At 41.4% G+C, this 24,391-nt stretch overlaps 1 long non-coding RNA gene across 7 annotated transcripts; it reads left to right on the top strand.

The window, feature by feature from the left end:
* Window positions 1–22,654, top strand: LOC138842050 (uncharacterized). Of its 7 annotated transcripts, none has more exons than XR_011376577.1 (7): window positions 1–77; window positions 1,407–1,465; window positions 6,155–6,395; window positions 9,549–9,614; window positions 10,169–10,246; window positions 16,055–16,115; window positions 22,306–22,654. It is a non-coding gene; the product is annotated as an uncharacterized lncRNA (long non-coding RNA). The 7 variants fall into 7 exon arrangements; XR_011376576.1 differs by lacking the exons at window positions 1–77; window positions 1,407–1,465 and adding exons at window positions 1,589–1,660; window positions 1,798–1,845; XR_011376579.1 differs by lacking the exon at window positions 1,407–1,465 and having other exon boundaries at window positions 63–77.
* The last annotated feature ends 1,737 nt before the right edge of the window (window positions 22,655–24,391 follow it).

Genomic DNA, 24,391 nt, shown 5'->3' with positions numbered 1-24,391 from the left:
GAGGCCAGAGCCAGGAGGAAACCTGGGAGGCTTCAAGGATGCTGCCAGAGCCATGGGAAATGCTGCTTTGTAGCAAGGTTGGGTGATGGCAGCCATGTTTCCTCCAGAGGAAGCTGCATCTCTCATTTCATGAAGCAGGAATCCTTATCCTGCAGTGTCTGGTCTGTCTGTCTGTCTGTCTGTCTGTCTGTCTGTCTCTCTGTCTCTCTCTTTCTCTCTCACTCTCTCTCACCCCCCACCCCACTGGGGCTTGAACTCAAGGCCTGAGAATGGTCCCTTAATTTTTTTTTTCTCAAAGTTGGTGTACTACCACTTGAGCCACACTTCCATGCCTGGCTTTTTGGTGGTTAACCGGAGATGAGACTCTTACAGACATTCCTGCTGGGTCTAGCTTTGAATTAGGGTCCTCCAATCTCAGCCTCCTAGGAGTAGCTAGGATGACAGGCGTGAGCCATCTGTCAGGCTGGAACACCTCTGTGAGGGAAAGGAGGTCCTAGCTGGCCAAACAGAAATACCCAGGCATCGGCAATTGCAAGAGACCATCATCAGCAAAGTCACAGCCTTGTGCAGGCTGGGGGAGCCCCATTTTACTGGTTCAGAGCTACCAGACTCAGGATGGATTTCAGGTCATGGTAGGAGAAGCAAAACAAAACAGCGGGAAGAAAAAGGATTAGAGTAACAACAACATGGCCAGAACACACCACCAAGAATGAAGGAGGAAAAAAAGGGTTCAGCCCAGTGCTGGTGGCTCACACCTGTAATCCTAGCTACTCTGGAGGCTGAGGTCTTGAGGAACCTAGTTCAAAGCCAGCCTGGGCAGGTAAATCTGAGAAACTCTTATCTCTAATTAACCACCAAAAGGCTGGAAATGGAGCTGTGGCTCAATTGGTAGAGTTCTAGGCTTGAGCAAAAAAAATAGTTCAAAGGCAATGCACAGGCTCTGGGTTCAAGTCCCTGGGCTGTCCCCTTCCCCCACCACCAAGAAAGAAGGCTGAGGGTTAGATTGTTTAGACACAAAAGCCTTGTTACAGGTTCATGTATTCAAAGCTAGACTGGGCAGTGCAATGTGTCTTGGAAATTAAATAGAAATAATTTAACTTGTGTTGAAGAAGTATGTATACATGCCTCTGTGTGTGTGTGCGCGCGCGTGCATGCGTGCACACGCACGTGCGCGTGTGCTATGGGATTCTGGCTCATTTACAGCTGAAAGAATATTATCAAGGAAGGAACATGGCTAGGTTGCATAGACATCTATAAAAAGCCAGAATATGTGGGCAGTCCTCCATGACTGATTTCATTTGATTGAGTCAAATCAACTGCCTTCCTTCTTGTCTGCCTGCCTTCTTTCCTTCCTTCATTTCCACCCCACCCCTAACCCCTGCCCAACTTTCCTTCCTTTCTTTTAGGGATGGCTGGTAGAATTTAAACCCAGGACTTCATGCTTGATTGCTGTAGCCCGGAGCAGGTCTGTTTTCTGCTGGTTATTTTTAGGATGGGGGCTCACTTCCTGCCTACTCGAGGTTTCCTGTTTTTGTGGCTCACATGACAGATGCAGGTCAGCCCACAGCATCGAGCTTCCCTATACTGAGACAGAGATTCATGGACTTTCCTGCTGGGGATGTCCTGAGACCATGATCCACCCAATCTCAGCCGGTGGCAGGTGCTTTTTTGGGGGGCGGGGGGGGGGAGTGTATAGATGTATGGCTGTGAGCATGCGCAGATGTGTACATGCCAGTCCTCAGGCTTGAACTCAAGGCCTGGGCTCTGACCTTGAACTTTCTACCTCTTGAATTACAGATCTACTTCCTGGTTTTTGATGGTTAATTGGAGATCAAAGTTTCTCAGGTTTGTCTGCACAAGATCTCACCACCTGAGTAGCTAGGATACAGATGTGATTTTTAGAAAACCAAAACAATGACAACAAAAACCCAACGTCTTGAAGCTAAGGCTGTCTGGAAATCCTAAGCGGATACAGAAAGAGGTGGCTCCCACGATCACTTCTCAGTTTGTCATCTTTAAAAATATGGGAGTAGGGCAGGGAATGCGGCTTTGTGGTAGAATGCTTGCCTAGCATGCATGAATTCCTGGGTTTGATTCCTCAGTGGCACATAAACAGAAAGAGCTGGAGTGGCGCTGTGGTTCAAGTGGTAGAGTGCTAGCCTTGAGCAAAAGAAACTCTGAGACAGAGTCCAGGCTGTGAGTTCAAGCCCCAGAACTGGTACAAAAGAAAAATTAAAAAAAAAGAGACCATGATATAGCCAGGTGCTGGTGGCTTATGCCTGTCATCCTAGCTATTCAGGAGGCTGAGATCAGAGGATCATGGTTCAAAGCCAGCCCATGCAGGAAAGTCTGTGAGACTCTTATCTCCAATTAACTACTAGAAAAATGGAAGTGGAGCTGTGGCTCAAAATTGTAGAGCACTGACCTTGAGCAAAAGAGCTAAGGGACAGCACTCATGCCCTGAGTTCAAGCCCCATGACTGACAAAACAAAATAAAAACAACAACAACAAAACCCCATGGGACTAGAACTCTAAGAAGCACTTAAAAGCTGCTTTTGCTGGAAATAACTTACTCCTAATTGGGCCCAGGAATTAACAGAGAGCAGGTTAAAAACTGAGCATCCCAGGCTACATTTTGTATCAGTGTCTTTTGCTCTGTCAATTCTCTTCTTGGGGTCACTTTGAGCCTTTTAGGAATCCAGGAAGGAGGGGACAGATGGGGAAGACCACCTACCAGGAAGCAATGATTCTCATTTTCTTCTCTTTGTCGGTTGTGGGGCCTGAACTCTGGGCCTGGGCACTGTCCCTCAGCTCTTCAGCTCAAGGCTAGCCCTCTACCACTTGAGCCATAGCACCATTTCCGGCTTTTTCTGCTTATGTGGTGCTGAGGAATCGAACCCTGGGCCTCATGTATGCAAGGCAAGCACTCTACCACTAAGCCACTTTCCCACCCCCATGATGCTCATTTTCATCAGGCTGCAACTGACCAGTTCCTGAGACTAAGACTTGCCTGACCACCTGTGGTATCACCAAGGACAACAGGAACACAGTTGTGACATGTTCAATGTAATAATGAATGCATACTTCTACTTCCAATTCTTTTCCCCATCTAAACCTAAAGGAAAGGTCTTGATGGGCACTTAGGGTTAAAATGAATACCTTTCCTTTTCTTTCTTATTTTGTTTTTTGTTTTTGTTGATAGTGGGGCTTGAACTATGGGCCTGGGCGCTGTCTCGGAATTCTTCAGCTCAAGGAGACTCTACCACTTCGAGCCACAGTGCCACTTCTGGTTTTCTGGTGGTTGATTGGAGATAAAAGTCTCATAGACTTTCCTGGCTTTGAATGGTGAACCTCAGATCTCAGACTCCTGAGTAGCTGGGATTACAGGCGTGAGCCACTGGCGCCCTGGCCTTTCTTTCTTTGTTACTTGTCTCTTTATTGGGTGTACTAGTGCATGTGGCTGGAACTTAACTATCCAAGAGTTTGACCCTAGGGTCTAAAATCTCCCATAATAGAACTAGTGCTTTTTGATTCTAACTCTGTGGCAGGGCTGTAGAGAACTTGTGTTGGTCCCCTTGCCCTGCCTCTCTCTCTCTCTCTCTCTCTCTCTCTCTCTCTCTCTCTCTCTCTCTCTCAAAACAACAACAACAACAACAAACCGAAAAGCTAATAATATTTGGAACTAAGACCATCTATCTGGTCTTATTTTCTTTTACTCCAGGTCTCTTCCCCAAAGAGACCTAAAAACTGGCATTGAGAGAGAGAAACTTCTTTTTCTTCTCTTCTCTATTTAAGGGATATTAAAACTTTCACTTCTTTTTATTTTATTTATTTTTTGTCGGTTAAGGGGCTTGAAATCTGGGCCTGGGAGCTGTCCCTCAGCTCTTCAGCTTAAGGCAAGTACTCTATCACTTGAGCTACAGCACCACTTCCGGTTTTCTAGTGGTTTATTGGAGATAAGAGTTTCACTTTCCTGGGCTGGGAAGTTGGCTCAGTGGTAGAGCGCTTCCATTGCATGCATGAGGCCCTGGGTTCAATTCCTCAGCGCCACATAAGCAGGAAAAAAAAGCCGGAAGTGGCACTGTGGCTCAAGTGGTAGAGCGCTAGCCTTGAGCTGAAGAGCTGAGGAACAAGCGCCCAGGCCGAGTTCAGGTCCCACGACCAGACACCCCCCCCCCCCAAAAAAAAAAAAAAAAAGTTTCACTTTCCTGCCTGGGCTGGCTTTGAATGGTGATCCTCAGATCTCAGCCTCCTGAGTAGCTAAGATGACAGGCATGAGCCACCATGCCCAGCTTCATTTTTATTTGTGTATGTCTGTTTTGGAGCTCAAGGTGAGCACTGTACCAATTGAGCCATAGTTCCACTTCTGCAATTTTTTTCATGGTTAATTGGAGATAAGAGTCTCAGAGACTTTTATTTATTTATTTATTTTGCCCTGGCTGGCGTGGTGTAAGGAAACTGAATCATGAGGGTATCAAAATAAAGAAAGGGCAGAAAGTGAACTCAACAGACTAATAGGCTTTATTCCAGAATGAAGCCTTGGGAAGGGCCACCAAGTCTCCTTCAGTGTGGATGAAGGGGAAATGGTGCACTGCCCTCCCTCCCGCCCCCTTCCAACTAGGCAGAAAGAGTGAAATTGGTCTGGGGGGGGTGCAGATGAAAGTGGGGTGAGATGGAGGTGGGGTGGATGAGCATTGTTATTGTGGCTGAGGGGTTTCAAAGCCTCTATAGCATCTGTGTTGGTCAGGGGCTTGGGCATCAGAGGTAGCCTTGGTCTCAGGCTCTCTGCTCTAAAACTTCAGGGTATGTTTGCTTAGGGGATTGGGGAGGTGCGATGATTCAGGATTCAGCAGCAAGGACAGTTTTAGGATGTAGCTATAGGGGGAGGGGAGAGGTGGTACTTTAGGTTAAGTCCTTTTCCATCACTTGGAACCGCTATCCTCAGATCTCAACCTTCTAAATAGTTAGGATTACAAGTGTGAGCCACTGGTACCTGACTGACTTTTCACTTTATTTATGTATTTATGTATTTATTTTTTATTTTGGTGGGTTATGAGGCCTGAACTTGGCCTGGGCGCTGTCCCTCAGCTCTTTGGCTCAAGGCTAGCGCTCTACCACTTGAGCCACAGTGCCACATCCAGTTATGTGGTGCTGAGGAATCGAACCCAGGGCCTCATGCATGCAAGGCAAGCACTCTACCACTGAGCTACCTTCCCAGCCCCTTCCTTTATTTTCTGTAGGTCATGGGGCTTGAACTCAGGCTCTGGGTGCTATCCCTGAGCTTTTCTTTTTTGCTCTAGGTTAGGGCCCTATCACTTTTGAGCCACAGTGTCACTTCTGGTATTCTCATCAGAGGTGAGAGTCTCATAACCTTTCCTGCCCTGGCTGAGTTTGAACCAGGATCCTCACATCTCAGCCTCCTGAGTACCTAGGATTAAAAACATGAGCCACAATGCCTGGCAACTTTACATTTCTTACGGTATGCCTAAAAATTGCTTTCTGATTGAAGTAGGAATAAGTAGGGAGATAAAAGATCTGCAGAAAGAAATAAACCTTTTCTGCCTGATTCTTTGGGAGGACATGTTGTACTGCAGGTCCAGGTTCAAACGATCTCCTTAACCAACTCTATTCTGGAGAGCAGAATCTGGCTAACCACGATGATGAGCCTGGCAGTGCACCTATAAATAATACATACACTGCCTGTCCTAAATGGGCCACAAGGAACTTTCAACCCTGAAATAAAATGACATTTCAATTTGGACACGAGGTCGGAGGCTTTGCTGGTCATGAAATCAATGCTTTTGACTCTGTGACCCTGAGAAAGGTCTGGGTTTAGGGGGGGAAAAATCGTACTCGGGAGCCAGTGGCCATAATCCTTGCTACTCGGGAGGCTGAGATCTGAGGACTGCAGTTCGAAGCCAGCAGGAGCAGGACGCTTATCTCCAATAACCTTCTTAGAAAAGCCGGAAGCGGGGCAGTGGCTCAAGTGGTAGAGCGCTGGCCTTGAGCAAAAGAAGCTCAGGGACAGAGCCCAGGCCCCGAGTTCAAGCCCCAGGAGCAGAAAAAAACCATCATGAAGCTATGGCTGGTTAGCCCTTGGGCAAACCATCGTCCATCGTCCCTGTCAGTCATCTCTCTCTCTCTCTTTTTCAAGACGACAGAACATTGGACTCAGAAGCCAGGAAGTCTGAGCTCTTCTCCAAAGGCAAAGCCATTAGCTGGTAGGGTCTGCTGCTCAGTTTTTCCCAAGAAGCCTCCCGCTAGGCGAGGAAGGGTCCGCACTGCGGGAAGCAAACCATCTCCTCGGCAAACCAGAGAGCTCAACATCTGCCAATCCCCGGCCCAGGACTTCTCAGGACAAGCAGAAACGCCTACCGGGGTTGAGTGGCACCAAGGTAAACCTATCCACGCGGAGATAGTGGGAGGAGGGGGGCGGGGTCAGAAGGAACCAATAGGAGGGCTGTAACCGCTTGTGGGGGGCGGGGTGGGGGAAACGTCCGCGAGCGTGCGTCGGAGCCGCGGGCGGGGGAACGAAGACAGGAAGCTGTCCCAGCCAATGGCCGCGGCGGGCGGCGCGCGGTGCGCGTGCGCAGCAGGGTCCGGGGCTGCGGGCAGGAGGCGGGCGGGGGAGGGGCGCGCGCCGGAGCCCCGCGGAGCGCTCAGGGCCGCCGCAGCCGCCGCCGCAGCGGAGAGGCCATGTTGTGTGGTGTGTGTGGGGCGGGCGGAGGGGGGCGGGGAGGAGGGAAGCCGAGAGCGGAGACGGAGAGACACCACACACGCTCGCGCTCACCCGCACAGACACACACGGCTCAAGATGGCCGGAGAGGCGGCAGCGCCTCGACCTGTCAGCCGTTCGGCCGCGGGCCCGGGGCCCGTGGGGTGGCCGGGGAGCCGCGCCGGGGGGCCCGCCGGGAGCGGGGCGGCCGCGGCCCGGCGGGGCGGCGCGGCGGCGGAGCCCGGGGGCCGGAGCTCCGCGGGGCGGCCGGGCCCGCGGCGGCTCCTCAGGCGGAGGAAGCTCCGCGGCGGCGATGGCGGCCATGGCGGCTCCGCGAGGCCCCGCGCCGGGCGCCCGGACGCGGGGCGGGCGGCCCCTCCGACCCCGGGGACCGGAGGACCAGCTGGCGGAGGGCGGCGCGGGCCGCGGCCGGGCCTGGTAAGCGGCTCGGCGGCTCCTTTTTATTGTCCTTTGTCCTTGGGAGGAAAAGCCGAATGTCCTTGAGCGCGGCCGCCGGAGGGAGGGGGCGGCCGGGGCCGGGGCGCCCCGCACGGCCCTCGGGGTGGGCTGGCAGAGCCGCTCCCCCGCGCGGGGCGGGATGCGCCGCGGGGCCGGGGCGCGGGGCCCCGGGGTGGGCGCCCTCCCGCCGCAGGCCCGCGCCCGGGACCCCCCCGGGCCGGCCGGGCGCGGGGCGGCGGGCACCGCGGGCGCGATCCCGGGGCGGGGGGGGGTACGGGAGGGACGGCGCGGCCCCGGAGCCCCTTCCCGTCCCGGGGAGTTGATGCTGTTATTGTGGGCGGGAGGGTGGGTGTTGGGGGGGGGGAAACGCCCTCCAGGTCGGTCCGGACCTCGGAGGTTTTGTGCTCTCTGCCCGAGGACCTGGGGAACTCATCTGGGCTGGTGGAATTTACAAGAACAATGGAACCCCTGACTACGTTTGAACAAAAATAAAACTTGCCTTTTATCACCCCCCTTTCCTCCTCTTCAGTCCCCCCCCCCTCCGCCCCACTCCCCAAATTGGGTGTTGGCTTTTAACTCTTTGAAAGCTGATTGCAAAAACGGGCTGTAGAGGCGAAGGTTCTTGAAGCTTCTTTTTAAATTTGTATTTTGATGGCGATCAGGTTGTTGTTGGGGCCGGGGGGGGGTAAGGGGGGGGGGAAGAAGCAAGTTGGAGCCTTTTCTTCTTCTTCTTCTGGTTATTTCCAAAATGACGAAGACAAGTTTACTGTGTTGCCAAAGCTGTTTAATGGATTCGATAATTACGATGCTAGGCGATGACGTTTGATTCAGATTTTCCTCCTCAGTAATTATGCTAAGATCTTTTGATATCTCGACAACTTGAATGTAAATAAATTGTTTAGGACTTGTTAAAAGGTCGTCGTGAGGAGCTGGTGTCTTAACTTCTCACACCTGAATGTGAAAAGACGTACTTGGGTCAGTTCCGAGACCAAAAGTTGAACTTGATCCTCTTAGTTTTTTATATACATTTTTTAAAAAAAGCTGTATTATTATAAGCCAGAAAGCGAAAACTTTTACCAAGGAATATTCTGGTAACCAAATCTCCTTCTCGTGAAGTTACTTTTTGGTAGTGTAAATATTAAAGTCGGGCTGCTCAGTCAGTAATGGACGACGAAGAGAAGCCATATTTGTTGCATGTATAAAAATCTAGATGTGCCTCAAAACGAAACAGTATTTTAAAGGTAACAGGTTTCGAAAAATTGCAGAGTTCAGTGAGTAGTCTAATTTAAAAATGATCTGAAGAGAGAATTGAGGTTTAATGGTTTGGAGAACAAACCAGAAATTCACAAACCTTTTGTGTATTTTAGAATGTCTTCCTTCTGCAGAGCTCTTGTGCTGTAAAGGTGCAGAACTGCGTAAAAATAAGTGTTCAAAAATAAGTGTTCGGAATACTTAGATACGTAGCACATCTAAAAGCAACGCTGTTGGTTTATTCAACCATGTATCCAATGATATTGTTATTCCAGTAAAAATTGTTCTTATTTTTTTTTTAAATAGCTGTGATAAAGGTATGTGTTACATCAGTTGCGCATATCCTGATTTTTACCAAATCTGTTTTAAATCCTACTTTGGTTTTTCCAAGTCAATGTTTTAGAAATCTTTGAAAAGTAAAAGTGGTTTTCTAGAGGTCTTGGCTGTGGAGGGTTTTAGAATTCTTCCTGAATAGTAAAATGCAAAGATAATAATTGCTAGTGGTTTTACATCACAAGCTCTTTTTACATGGTAATGGAGGAGGTAGGCTGAAAACATTCCAGACCTGGGTTTGAAATAAAATAAAGGTCACAGATGTTAGGAGTTTTAGACCTGCTTGCAAGACAAAGGTAAATACCCCACTCTGTGAGATCGAGTAACTTGGAGTTTAAAATTTAAAGTAAGCAGTGGCCATTTTAACTTCACTAATTTCTCCAGGAGGATTTAATTTTTAATGCTTATAACTGTAGGATTTTTTTTTTGCAACGGTAATGGAAATTTTTAAGAGATTGCAGTTGTTAAAAATGGTAAACTTTTTGTTTAGTGTATGGCTTCTAAAGAGAAAAAATAAGATTGTAGCAATGTCTTGAATTTTCTGTATTTTTAATTGCTATGCCTTAATCCTTAGTATATGTGAGTGCAACCAAAAGATGGGGAAAACAAAGACTGATAGACATTAAGGATGAGAAATGACTGCTGTCATGAATGTACAGGTCATGGCCACCACCTACCTCTTCAGGACACCCTTAGATCTTGTCTTTTTCATATTTTCTTGTTATAAACAGTTTCTTTGACTAAGAAATGTTTACAATAAAAACAATTGATATCTTTCTTTTTTTTAAAGGTAACTTACAAGATTTAAATTTAATTGATTGCTGGTAGTTGTGAACAAATACAACTTTTGTCCCAGGTAAGATCTGGTTAATTTTTATTGCTTGTACATAAAATTTTCATTGATTTGACATAAAATTTTGGTTTTGCTTTTTGATGATACATTTCAAACAGCCAATTAATACTAATAGGATGGCTTTTAAAAGTTGCATGAGTAAATATCTGAAATAATTTTCAGGAACCTTTTTAAATCTTCACAGAAAAAAAGGATATATGTCTTAGCCATTGCAATGTACTTTCGGGTAGAATAAGATATTGACAGTCTTTTAAGTCTTTGTTTAATTTTGGTGACAAGACTATTTTAGGGAAATCCAAGGATCCAAGGGTACCTTTTTCCTTTCTATGATGTGAATGGTTTCAGCGTTAAAGTCACAGAAGTTATTTATTGGAAAATTTGAAGTCGTTTTCCTTTGAACTAATAGATTTTAGGAGAGAACATTTTTCATGGGTAGTGTTAGGATATAAATTAGTTTGTTTCTTGTATAAGTGGAAAATCTGAAAATATTAATTTCTTCTTCCTATAGATTGCTTCATTATTAGGTTGTTTAGAATGTTGTTTGTTTCCCCCAAAAGGTGTGTGCCATTTTGAAGACAGTTTTTTGTCCTTGAGGGTAAAAGGAAACCCTTTGGAAAACCTGTTTTACATAGCAAGTGAGTAATTTTTTTTTAACCTCTTATCTGAAATGCAATAATTAACATTTGGGTATGAAAATACCACAAGAGTTTTTCAGTGAGACAAACTGGATTGTTTATACATGAAAAAGTAAAGGAAAACGATCTTTCTGATTCTTCTACCTTACATCAAATCAAGATACTTTTAGATTATTATTAGTCTGTGCATGTAATTTATGCCCATGCATATAGTTACATTCAACTAAGAAGTAAGACATTTAGTACTTGAAATAAAATGGTGATTTAAGTAAGACATTCAAGTAAGACACTTAGTTTTTAAAATGGTGATTTAAGATTGTTATATCTGCCATAGTCATCGGGACCTTATGACTTTATAAGACAAAAAGGACATTTTTCAGTCTATTTTAAGAATGACCTTGAATTTTTTTATTGCTGCTAGGATTCTTGAAAGAACTACGTATCAAAAACCTTTCTTGGTTATTAAATATACTTAAAATATGATCAGTTTATTTTTAAACAGGTAAAAACGGGTTGTTTTCCAGCAAACTTATTTTATCTGAAGAGACAACTAAAGCCTAAATAGTAGAAATTATCTTCAATCGTCAATAGCTCTGGGGTTAGCTTAGCGATGTATTGACATCTTGAATGGAGAAAATATGTGCTCTGATCTTGTTAAGCAAAGAAGTGTTCACACTAACTTAAAAGTAAGTCTGGAAATTAATGTTATTCTATTGTAAGTGATAACTTGGGGAGTAAAAGAATACACAAGTGGCCAATTAAAATAAGGACCTATTTACCTTTGTGCAATTTGTGTGGAAAATAAAGTGCAGTCTTCATGGATGGTGTTCGCTTATTCCATTGACTCAAATAGGTGGTGAAGAGACTACATTAATGCCTTTGCTTTCTTTAGCTTATCTGTCTATTTAAAATGTTTTTTGGTTTGGTCAGGTTTGTTATGTATTGTGCAGATGGAAACAAAATGTGAGATATTAAACTATACTAGAGTTGGTCAAAACATTAAAAAAAACTACCTTCATCCCAGTTTTTCTTTTCTTTCTTTCTTTTTTTTTTTTTTTTTTTGTCGGTCATGGGGCTTGAACTCTGGGCTTGAGTACTGTTCCTCAGCTCTTCAGCTCAAGGCAAGTGCTCTACTACTTGAGCCACGGTGCCACTTCTGGTTTTCTGAGTCGTTTATTGGAGAGAAAAGTCTCATGGACTTTCCTGCCCGGGCTGGCTTTGAACCACGATCTTTAGATCTCAGCCTCCTAAGTAGCTAGGATTATAGGTATGAGCCACTGGTGCCCGGCTTTATCCCAACTTCTTAAGACTGTAAAGATGAGTTTCCTCTCAGCAACTGATGAGGCTTAGTAAGTAGGCATTCATGTGTTGGGCACTAGTAGAAAATTTGAGAATGAAGTGTTCTGGGTAAAGCAGTCAGAAGTGTAAGTGTAAATTATGTTTATACTGGCCTACCAAAGGTATTATTTGAGCCATTAGAGAGGGGGAAAAAAGCCGAAGAACTTTAGAAATTTGAGATGGAGAATTTTAATCCTTCTTACTGTACTATTACTAATTAAAAACTTTCAAGTGATACAGTAACCTACCTAATCTAATGGAATATAGCTTTTATCATCAAAGAGATGAAGAATTAGAAGAAGAAATCCTATCTATTTTTTTTTTTTTTTAAACCAGTCGTGGTGCCTGAACTCTGGGCCTGGGCGCTGTCCCTCAACTCTTCAGCTCAAGGCTAGTGCTCTACCACTTGGGCCACAGCACCACTTCCTACTTTTTCTGTTTATGTGGTGCTGAGGAATCGAAACCAGGGCTTCATGCATGCAAAGCAAGCACTCTACCACTGAGCCACCTTCCCAGCCCCAGAAGTCTTACCTTGAAGAAATACACGTACTGGCATAATACTGTATCTTGTGTTACATTTATTGCTTGAGCCAATCTAACTTAGTGGACAAAACTGGCAGAGGGCAAATGTAAATGGAGAAGCTGTCTATGTAAATGAAGTTATTATCATAGGTACACATAGTAGATGATACATAAGGAAGTTTTAACCTGTGTACTTTGGTCTGTCTCTCTTCTTTCCTTCCTTCTCTTCCCCCCCCAGTGTCTCTCTCTTTTCCTCCCTCCCTTCCCCCTTTCTTTCTCCTCCTCCCCTGCCTCCCTCCCTCCCTCCCTCCTTCCTTCCCTCCCTCCCTCCCTCCCTTCCTTCCTTCCTTCCTTCCTTCCATCCTTTTTCTTTCCTTCCTTTTTCTTTCCTTTCTTTTGTGGGACTTGAACTTAAAGCCATGGGCACTGTCCCTGACGTCTTTTGCTCAAGACTAGTGCTTTACCAATTTGAGCCACAGCTCTACTTCCAGTTTTCGGGAGGTTTATTGGAGCTAAGAGTCTCATAGACTTTCCTGCCTAGGCTGGCCGAAATCTTCAGATCTGAGCCTCCTGAGTAGGATTACAGGTATCAGCCACTAGCACCGGGCAAGGTTGTTTTTTTATGTTAGGATTTTGGACTTGTTCTTAAATCATGTTTGGTGTTCTGATAATTCAAAATTAACCTGACCAAAGAAATAAAAGAAGTTGGCCAGGTGCCTGTGGCTCACGCCTGTAATCCTACCTCAGGAGTCTGAGATCTGAGTCAGATGGTTCAAAGTCATCTTAAGCACACACAAAAAAGACGTTAGGTCATATCACAATGTTTTGTGAACAGTGATATTTAGTGGAAAATATATGGGATAACTCATTTTAAGTGTAGATTTTCTTTAAAATGTAGTTTTTCCTAAATTTAGTTTTTTTTTTTTTGCTTTAAGTTTTTAGACTACTAATAGCAGATCTACTAATAGATATCTGAGGATTGCTCTGTAAGGCCAGCCTCGGCAGGAAAGTCTGAGACTCCAAGCTCCCATAAACCTCCACAAAACTGGAATTTACTTTTCTCTGCTGAGATTTTACTGTTTTGTTAGGGGTGGAATGGAATGGCAAATAGAACATTCAGCAATCCGGAGACTCCTAAATACCACTCTGGCTAGGCACTGTGGCTCATGCCTGTCATCCTAGCTACTCAGTAAGTTGAGATCTGAGGATTGCAAAGTCTTAAGTCTTGCTTTAGAGTATCTAATTTTTTCATATAGACATCATAGTTTTTGCACCAGAAATCATGGAAACGGTTGGAATAATAATACTTTTTGTTGATTCTTAGTTACTTCAAATAATATGAACACAACCATTGGAAAAGTATGAAATCTTGAGTTAGTACTTAGAATTTTGCAGCAAAAGCATTTTTCTAAGTCTTTACTAATGGAATTGTTAATATTTTGTAGTTTGATTAAATAGAGTAAAGCTTTACTAAATATTTGTGTATTTGATAGTTATGTAATTACCTTTATGAAATTTCTATTCTTTTGTTTTTGTTGGTTGTGGGATTTGAACTTGGCCTGTGTGCTGTCCCTTAGCTCTTTTGCTCAAGGCTAGTTAGTGATCTACCACTCTGAGCCACAACTCTACTTCTAGTTTTGTTTTTTTGTTTTGGTCCTGGGGCTTGAACTCTGGGCTTGGGCGCTATCCCTGCGCTCTTCAGCTCAAGGTGAGCACTCTACCTCTTGAGCCTTAGCCCCACTTCCGGTTTTCTAGTGGTTCATCAGAGATCAGAGTTGCACGGACTTTTCTGCCTGGGCTGGCTTTGAACCGTGATCCTCAGATATCAGCCTCCTGAGTAGCTAGGATTACAGGCTTGAGCTACTGGTGCCTGGCTTCTACTTCTAGTATTTGAGGGCTAATTGGAGATAAGAGTTTTAGTGGGACTTTCTGCCCCAACTGGCTTTCAACCAGGATTCTCAGATCTCACCTCCCGAGTAGCTAGCTTTATAGGTGGGAGGCACTGGTTCTCAGCTAGAAATTTCTATTCTTAGTATCTTCATGAGCTACCTTCCTCTTATAGATTGGTAGACAGGCATATGTACCACACTTCCAGACCCCTCCCCTAGATTGAATGCAGACTTTCATTTCCGAGTGGGCTATTATTTCTGAATGTAATTAGCCTTGGCAATGTTGGGGAATGTTAATGTGAATCTCATGTTATAAGTAAGATGAGATCTGATTATCATTGAAGTATATATATTTGAGTAACATTCCAAGTTTTGATTTATGCATTAATACTTACGTCTGCATTTCACAGATTATTCTTTAGAAAGTTAAGCAAATTTCTTTGAAGTTGAGTAGTACACAACCTGTTGAGACCAGTAGTAATTACAAACATTTACATTTAGTGATAGGGCTAGATTTGAACTCCTCACTCCCACTTCCATAAAGCCAGTTGAGCCATGTTCTTCAAGCTAGATTTTTTTTTTGTTGTTTAAAGCTTAATGATTTATGACTTCAAGCAGAGTTTTTTGGTATATTAGCAACCACTGTTACCCTACTTTTGTGTTTTTCTTTCACAATGCCTTTAGATTTTAGTTTTTAAAGTCTTTTAAAAGCATTTATTAAAATAATAAAGCTGTATTTCTTTTTTTAAAGCTGTATTTCTTATAAAACAGTACCGTTCTTAGTGATTATATTTACATTATATTTGCATTTTACTTTGAAATCATAAAGCATAGTACAAAATGTATAGGTTGGGTAGGAATCTGAGCAAAACCAATGATTTTCATCTGCTTAAATTGAAATCTTCTGCCACACTTTTTTTTTTGTCTTGTTCAATCCTGGGCTTGAACTCAGGGCTTTTGACCCTGAGCTTTTGTGCTCAAGGGTAGTACACTGCCACTTAGGCCACAGCTCTACTTGTAGTTTTTTTGGTAGTTCTTCGGGGACAAGATTCTTAGTCCTTGGATCCTGAATTACAGGCTTAGCCTGGCTTGCAGAATTGTCTCAAACTTGATCAGTTAAGGAGAGGTGCTGCTGGGATCTTTGCATTATGGTTGTGCAACATTAGCTGGGCAATGAGAGGCTAGAGGCACAGTAAGTTGGCCCCTTAGAAAATACCTTAACTTCACTTCTAGCGTTCTCTTAGGTTTAAATCTATTTGTGTAATGACAAGTATAAATACAGTAGTTTTATTACCAAGTACCTCTTACTATATAGAAAATAGTATGTATTGTCTTAGCTTTGAAATAGCTGTTTGAAATGATGCCTTAGGTTTTACTGTTAGTTAATATTTTAGAATTTTCAGTCATGTACTTGTATCACATTATGTTGATTATAGTACCTGATAATGTGTGGGAATATACTAATATACAGAGAAAACCGACCTTTCATGTACTTGTATCACATTATGTTGATTATAGTACCTGATAATGGGTGGGAATATACTAATATACAGAGAAAACCGACCTTGAAGGTGAGAAATGAAAGCTTTACAAAGGCTTGAAAGATGAAAGACGGTTAAGTGGTGATACTTTTTTTTTTTAACCCCTGGACACTCAGTCTTCTACTTTTGTAACTCCAATATTTAGCTCTTTGGATTTCATGGATTTCATGGGGGACTGAGAGAGATAGGCATGCAATTTTAACTCACAAAAATTAGCTTCCTGCACTGCTAAATTTATGGTCATTTTAGAGTTTTTTGCTTGGAATAAATGTACTTCAGTATGTACCTCTTGGTCTGTTGATGAGTGATCCTTAAAAAATAAGTTGAAGTTTGAGACTGGAGTAATGGCTCGAGTGGTAGAGAACCAACAGAACAAACAAGCCAAGTGATCATGAGGTCCTGAGTTAAAATCCCAGCAATTCTAGGGAAACTAAATGATTGACAAAATGGTGTGCATCATGTGTTTGACAGTAGTTTTACCATTCCTATGTAAAATAAGATACATTTTTTTCCTGCAGAAATTTGATTCCTCATGAAGTAAAAAAGGCCTAAACAACAAGACATTGGTGGGAACATTTAGTAAGTATTATTTAATTTATATGATTAATGTTTTTCAGTTTTAAAAATGACTGATAATTTGAACCAGAATTGTAACAATATTTAGCAAAGCTCTAAATTGCAAGCACATAAACCTGGTTAAGTATGTGTGAAATTTATTAGTGTAGTTTTTCTATTTCTATTATTTTGCTTTCCTTTAAGGCAAAGTAAAACATAAACTTACATATTTGGACCTGTCTGAAATTCCTTTTGTAAGGTAATTTTTTTTGTAACACACCGTGTTCTCTTTCATCAGTAACCTTATAGTTGCTTTCCTGAGCCAGTTTCAGAGTGGACAGTTGTTAAAAAACTATATGAAGTGTCCACAGTGGTTCTTTTTTTAAGAAAAGTTTGCTGACATTGGTCCCGGATTTATCCTGATGGGTTAGCTTTGCCATGGACACCAAAGTTTTTGGTTTCTCTTTTGATAATTATTGAGTATACTGTTCGCTTACTTTAATATTGTAGATACTTCTAATAAATGAAGTCATTCCTAAACTTGAAAGCCAATAAGCCTGGCTGGCTCTGAGGTTTTAATTTGATACAAGATGTTTTATTAATAGCCAGTATTATGTTACAGCTTTTCTAACTCCAGACAGTCCTGAGATTTAGTAGAAAAGTTACATAGGGCAGGTGTATATAAAATGAATTTGGGTAAGTTCTTCAAAGTACTTATCATTGAACATTTTAGGAAATTGCATACTAGCTGTTTCATAAGAACAATTCTTTTTGAAACATTTGGGAATCTAGATTGCATATTCTCTCAGTAATTCAGCTTCAGTTGTGTAAATGGCTTTTTGGGCTGGAGAGTAGTTCTACAAACTTAATGGCATGCATGTCTGGTCATATAACTTAAAGAGATGAGTTACCTGGCACATTAACACTTGTTGACTTAATATGCAGATTTGGCCTCTATTATAAATACTGTTTACCAACTAGTGTTTTTGGCCTAATAAAAAGCAAAATGAAATTCATTAAGATATAAGATTTGGGCTGGGAAGGTGGCTCAGTGGTAGAGTGCTTGTCTTGCATGCCTGAGGCCCTGGGTTCGATTCCTCAGCACCACATAAGCAAAAAGAAAAAGCTGGAAGTGGCGCTGTGGCTCAAGTGGTAGAGCGCTAGCCTTGAGCTGAAGAGCTGAGGGACAGTGCCCAGGCCCAGAGTTCAGGCCCACGAATGGACCCCCCCCCAAAAAAAAAAAAAAAGAAAAAAGACATAAGATTTTACTGTGTCAAATATTAAGGTGCTTTGAAGTTTTTAATTTTTTTTCAATACTGGGGATTGAGCCTCCCAAGTTTGTGAAAGCCAAAATTTTGACTCAGAAAAATATTAAAGTGATTAAAATCTCTCTTTTTCACACTTCTTGAGCTAGATTCATTTTAGTCTGCTAAATAGGTTTTGTTGTCTGGTTTTAAACCAGTGGGGACAATTGAGAAGACTGACTTGATTGGAAAAATCTTAGTAAAGATGGCTTAGTTTTTTTGCTTATCAATTGCTCTTGCCCATTTAGTGACATACCTGGTGGTGCTTTTCAAGACATTTTTCAGGTTTGAATGTCTAACATATTTACTACTCAGATATAGTAATATATACTCTCTTGGCATGGGCACTGCCCCTGAGCTTCTTTGTGTGCAAGGCTAGCATTCTACCCCTTGAGCCATAGTGCCACTTCCATTGTTTGAGTGGTTAATTGGAGATAAGAGTCTCAGGGGAACTACTGCCAGGGCTGGCTTTGAACCTCTTGAGTAGCTAGGATTATAGGCATGAGCCACTGGAACACTCCCCCTCTCCCCTGCTTTTTAAAAATGTAACAAGATAGGTGAGTTTATAGGACATTCTTAATTGTTCTCAAATTTAAAGACAAAGCACAAAGAATATAGAAATCAGGAAATGTCTGAATTATGTGATGGGAAGGTTGAGTTTTTATACTAGGGTGTAATTTTGTATCTGTTGTTAGCTCATGACATATGTTTAAGTTTTGAAGTAATAAGCTAGTAATAGCTTTTTATTAGAGCCATCCCATTAGAAATTTTAAAGTATTACTGATTTTTCTTGTAGTCTTCTACATTTTTCTTTGCTATTAGAAATGGTAGTTTGCCCAGAAATAGACTTAGCCTTAATGCAGATTTGTACTGGTTTGTATAATGGCTCATTCTTTGCACAAATGTATGAAGTAGAATTTGAAGGGAACAGTTTTGTGCCCAACTGTCCTTAACTTAGATACATGTACAACATTTGAGGATTTGAAGAGGTCATTACTATGTTGGCTTTGAAAATTACCTTTGCTCCTGGAATTGTTCTTAGATTCCTTACGGAGGAATATAAAGTAGAAAATTCCTAAATGGAGAAATTCAGACAATGCATATTATGTGTTTTAACCTTGTATGGGAAACCCAGATGATCTAAGTATGATGATTATGAAATTCTACATGAAAGTGTCTTCTATCTGCTCAACAAATAGAAGATATCTGCAAAAATTCACTATTCAATGGAGGAAGAAAGTCATTAGGACATGACATTCATGCTCAGTCCATTTTTTTTTCTTTAATTGGAAACTGAATTCCTGCAATTTTGAATTCTCTCTTTACATTGAAAGTTTTTTTATTTTTTCATTAATAACTGACGAAATGATCCTATATGTTTGTTCTTCAGAGGTAGATTTACTAAGGCTAATTGAGTAATTTTGATAGTAGTATTAGTTTGAGTTCCCAAGTATTGGAGTTGCTATGGTGCATTGGAATGATATCCAACATTTATTGAGGTTTTTTTTATATACTAGGTAATGTCTTTAAGAATGTACTAACTCAATCCTCAGTAGTGCTGCCAGAGGTAGGTACTTTGGTGATTTGCTGTTAACACGTGAAGAACTGGAAAAACCCCAGGCTTATAGTAGTCACCCCTGGTCTCTTGGCAAAAATTTATGTATGTGCCAAATTGCTTTTTAAGAGTTTGAAACTGAATGTAGCTGGTGATTCTTAACTCAGATTTTTAATAGCTTTGATACTTGAGTGAGAACTTTTTGCTCTTAGTTGAGTTCTGACCTTTGGTCCATATAGACATATGTGGCTTTTCATTAACTATAGTAAGAGATGGCCACTTTATCTTGTGGCATTTGTTTGTTTGTTTGTTTTTTTTTTTTGGTCCTGTCGTGGGGCCTGAACTCTGGGCCTGAGCGCTGTCCCTCAGCTCTTCAGCTCAAGGCTAGTGCTCTACCACTTGAACCACAGCGCCACTTCTGGCTTTTTTCTTTTTGCTTATGTGGTGCTGAGGAATGGAACCCAGTGTCTCAGGCATGCAGTGCAAGCGCTCTACCACTGAGCCAACTTCCCAGCCCCCATTTGGTTTTTTTTTTTTTTGGTCCGGTCATGGGCTACTTCCGGCTTTTTTTTCCTTTTTGCTTATGTGGTGCTGAGGAATCAAACCCAGGGCCTCAGTCATGCAAGGCAAGCGCTCTACCACTGAGCCACCTTCCCAGCCCCCATTTGGTTGTTTTTTGAAAATTACTTTTTTTTTTTTTTTTGCCAGCCCCTGGGGTTTGAACTCTGCTTCTGGGTGCTTGTCCCTAGGCTAGCATTTAAGGCTAGCTTTCTACCACTTGAGCCATAGCAATCTCAGTTTCCTGAGCTAGGATTACAGGAGTGAGCTACCAGTGCCTGGCTAAAAATGACATTTTATGTAACTGGTAGCATAATATACTACTAGTTTCTAATTTTTATTTTCAGATAGACCAAAGCATTCTTTGAGTTTTTTTTTTTTTTTTTTTTTTTTGGGTCCGGTTGTGGGGCCTGAACTCTGGGCCTGGGCGCTGTCCCTCAGCTCAAGGCTAGGGCTCTACCACTTGAACCACAGCGCCACTTCCGGCTTTTTTTCCTTTTTGCTTATGTGGTGCTGAGGAATCGAACCCAGGACCTCATGCATGCAAGGCAAGCGCTCTACCACTGAGCCACCTTCCCAGCCCTCTTTGAGTTTTTTTGCGACCAGAGCTCAAACTTGGTATCTGATGGCTTTCACTCCTTGGCTAGGGCCCTACCAACTAAGCCATACCTCCAACCCCTTGATTAATTTTTTAATGCTTTTAATAATGGCATTAGGTTATGTTTTGATTAAAAAATAGGAAACTACACATAGTATTCTAGGTAAACTTAGCCCCTGTACCATGGCAAGACATGTTGAGTATTATTTAATGTGCCTAATGGGATAAATTGCATTTGTAGTTCCTGAAGTTACTGACTGCATTCCTGGTGTGTCATTGCTCATAAAAAAATATTTTCATCAAACATCTTTTTGGGAACCCTATAATACTATATTAGACACTGAAAAATTTGGTTTATAATAAACTCTTTAGATGATCTTATTTTCCTTTTCCCCTTCCCCTTTCCTCCTTCCCCTTCCTTTCCCTCTTCCTTCTCTCCCTTCTCTCCCTTCTCTCCCTTCTCTCCCTTCTCTCCCTTCTCTCCCTCTCCCCCTCTCCCCCCTCCACCTCCTCCTCTCTCCCTCTCCCCCTCTCTCCCTTTCTCCCTCTCCCCCTCTCCCCTTCTCCCCTCTCCCCTTCTCCCTCTCTCTTCCCCCCCCTCTTTCCTCCCTCCCTCCCTCCATCTGTTCATCCTGGGGCTTGAATTTAGGACCTGGGTGTTTGTTGCCTCTTAGCTTTTCTGCTCAAGGCTAGTACTCTATTACTTGAGCTACAATTTAACTTCCAGCCATTTGGTGGTTAATTGGAGTTCCTGGGCTGGCTTCAAACCTTGATCTTCAGATCTCAGCCTCCTAAGTAGCTAGGATTACAGGCTTTGGTTATTTTTTGAGAAGAGTCTTGCTTTTTATCCTAGGATCCTAGGCTTTGTGATGCTCCTATTTGGACTATACATAAAGCTAGGATGACAGGCATTCAACTGTTCCACTCAGCTTTTTTTATTGGTTGAGATTAGAGTCTAATATGAACTTTTTTCCTGATTATGCTTGAACAACCATCCTCTTAGTTTAAGCCTTCCTGTTAGGGTGAGCCACCTTACCACAGTGACAGAAAAATGAGTTTTCTACTGTTGTGTCAGTATTCTGTTACCTAAATGGTTTATTAAGTAGTTTTTTGTATATAGTAGACAACATCCTAATTATAATTAAGGAGAGAAGGAAATTAATCCAGTGAGCAAAAATATCTTATTTATCTCCAAATGAGTCACTCTCCACAAATTGAGTTGGAGACACACAGAATTTGGAAAAGCCTATGGTTTAAACTTGTTTTTTTTTAATTGTTTTATTTATTTATTTTATTTTTTTAAATGATGTTTTATTTTTGTTTTTCTGTTTTTTTTTTTTTTTTTTTTTTGTCAGTTGTGGGGGCTGAACTCTGGGCCTGGGTTCTGTCCCTCAGCTCTTCAGCTCAAGGCTAGCGCCCTACTACTTAAGCCACAGCGCCACTTCCGGCTATTTTTTGCTTATGTGGTGCTGAGGAATCGAACCCAGGGCCTCATGCATGCAAGGCAAGCACTCTACCACTGAGCCAACTTCCCAGCCCTTAAATTATGTTTTAATATAGATCCAATTATTTAGTGATAAAGTCTTCAGCTTCTCATTTCTACTTTCAGTGCATATTATTTGAGTACTAGATATACTTTTCTATGAGAAACATTAGTTTTTGATAATGTATTTTAGTTGTATATAATTTGAGAAGTGATCCATTTCATGTCAAACATAGTAAAGATGGTGTTATCTATATAGGCCATTTGTATTTAGACAAAATTAACATCTTTTAGACTGGAAAGGTATTCCATGATCCTCTCCTTTTCAAATCCCTTAAGATACTTTTCTATAATTAGTTTTCTTTGAATGAGCTTGGAAACTTTTCTGCATTGAGATTTAGAATCCACAGTGTTTATTATTCAGCTTTCTAGAGATTTTGAATTTGAATTTTTGTTTTTACTTTTCATGTATGTAATGTAAAGATGTTGGAGTTCAATATTGAAAGTTTGGTCCTTTATCTCTACTATTGGAGTTGATACAAATGTATCATAGGGAAACTCGTTATTTGTCTAATTATGATCTTTTAAGTTGAAAATGGTTACGGAATTAAGAATTTGTATCTGGTATGATATCTTCAAGGTATGTGGATGTTGTTTGAAGCATTAAGCTTATTGGTATTCCAACAGCATTTTTTTCTTTTAATTTTTTTTTTAAGTCAAGCCACCCAACTCAGCTTGAAGAGTCAAATGGATCCTTCCACTGAGAAATCAAGATGGCAGTCCAGTATGGCAAACTGAGGAAAATGGATTTAATACAAGAGTGCTGTGATATATACAACCAAGCAGGGTTCTTTAACATGGATTTCATGAGACTGAAGATACAGGTCTCTAACCCACCTCATATGGACAGTGGATGTGACTTTCTAGAGACATTCATGTCATTAAAATTAGAAGAAAGATGACATCTAAACCAGAGGCTAGTTTGTATTCCTGAACCGTTTTTGCAATTTGATTTAAATATGACCTCATGGAATGTTAACATCAATAAAACTTCTAACACTTGAATCGATCAGTTTGGGCCTTTTTTTTTTAAAGTAGAAGTTTCATTCAGTTATAACCCTAATAATGCTTTGACCTTTAATGTTGCCCAGGAGTAAAGAATACTGAATAAAGCTGGTGAAATGGATGTGTGCTGGGACATGTTTTATTTGAGTTGAATGTTTATTCACAGACTATGTAAATTGATGTGCTTTGGGGTGGTCACTTGGTTAAAACATGATTTTGCTTGTGCTTTATATCTTCCAAATTCTGAGTGAATTTCCTTAAAATTTTTTTTGGGTTTTCTTGAAGCATCTTGCAAAATGACTTAATCATTGGTAATAATAGAATCTTTAATCTGTATGAGATTGCCTTTAAAACAATATGGTTATTGACTGCAAACTCAGGATAAGAGATAAACTATTTCTCTTTCAATTACTTTGTGTTGATGAAAATGGGTCCCCTTTAACCTGTGCTTTTAAATACAACTTAATAGCATGGTCAGTTGAATATTCAATCTGATGTTTCCTATGTCTTACTACTAAGGGAAGTTTTGTATTAATAGGAACTTGTCCTAAGGGTATACAGAAAGAGACTTAAATATATTGCTAATTGTGTATAATATATATTTGCAATAGGTATCTTATGTTTCCTTAACTGTATTCAGTTTTGGATTTGGAACAAATTAATCATACCATACCATAAATTACCTATGGCTAAATTTCAAATGCCAGGTTTTCATTGTGAATTATCTAATAGCCACAAGGATAGTAGGTTTTATTTTGGTTAGGCCACATGAATAATTGATTATATTTTCTCATACAAGGAATATTTTAGGATAATTTTTGTGTTACAAATAATCTTACTGTGTGTCCAATGTCAAGTACCATAGCCAGCACGATCTATGATCAATACTGGGTATAGTGTTTGTTCTTGACTGATCTTTAAATGCAGGAGTGGAGTATTTGGGTTTTGATTTTGATGTAGAAGTTAATCTTTTTGAAGAATTGGAATCTGGGTTATGTGTTTTAATTTACCTAGATTGAACATTGTTGTTTTTGTTGATTGTGTATCTAAACTGGGTATGGTTGGTGAGGGAAGGACATGGTTGTGATTGATCTGATTTTGTGTTGAGTATGGAATGTTGATTGGACGTTTTAGGGCTCGTCAACATGGTTACTTGTTTACAGGGTATTTCATGAGAACATTGTGTCATTGTTTTTGGCATAGTATAATTTTGTTTCTATGGGTCTTAGGGTTTTGGTCCTAAGATTTTTGCCTTGTGACATTGCTTTGGTAGTTTATCATTAGACTTATTTTATTAATAGTCTCATCATTGTTTAAATGAGTGTATGCTTAGAATTTGGAAGTATGAGTTTACTGTTAGGATATATGCTTTTGGTTTTAGAGATAGTTTTTTGGGTTTGTTGTTTAGTGACAATGGTTGGTCCATACTCCTGAATTTGTAGTTGGTTTTGCCAATATCATTGTGTGAAGGTATTTTGTGGTAAAATTTTTTTGGTGGGTGAAATTACCAAGGTTATCATAATGGGTTAAATAATTTTATCAAAGTACAAAGTACTGAGATTCTTGAGCAAAAAAAAAAATCCTGGTTAAGTTTTGCTCTTAATGAAACTGAACACTAGGGAGGCGCTCTTGAGTTATTAAAAATTACCCTTTTCTTCCAGTTGGGATGGAAAATTCCATTTAAAATTTTGACTTTGCATAATTTTTAGACACCACAAAGATGGGAAGGCTTGAGTT

This window comes from Dipodomys merriami, unplaced genomic scaffold (genome assembly GCF_024711535.1).
Source record: "Dipodomys merriami isolate MVZ:Mamm:240054 unplaced genomic scaffold, mDipMer1.0.p SCAF_33, whole genome shotgun sequence".
In the NCBI taxonomy this organism is placed as follows: Eukaryota; Metazoa; Chordata; class Mammalia; order Rodentia; family Heteromyidae; genus Dipodomys; species Dipodomys merriami.
Note: the sequence above shows the minus strand (reverse complement) of the source record. Positions and strands in the feature narration are given on the sequence as shown.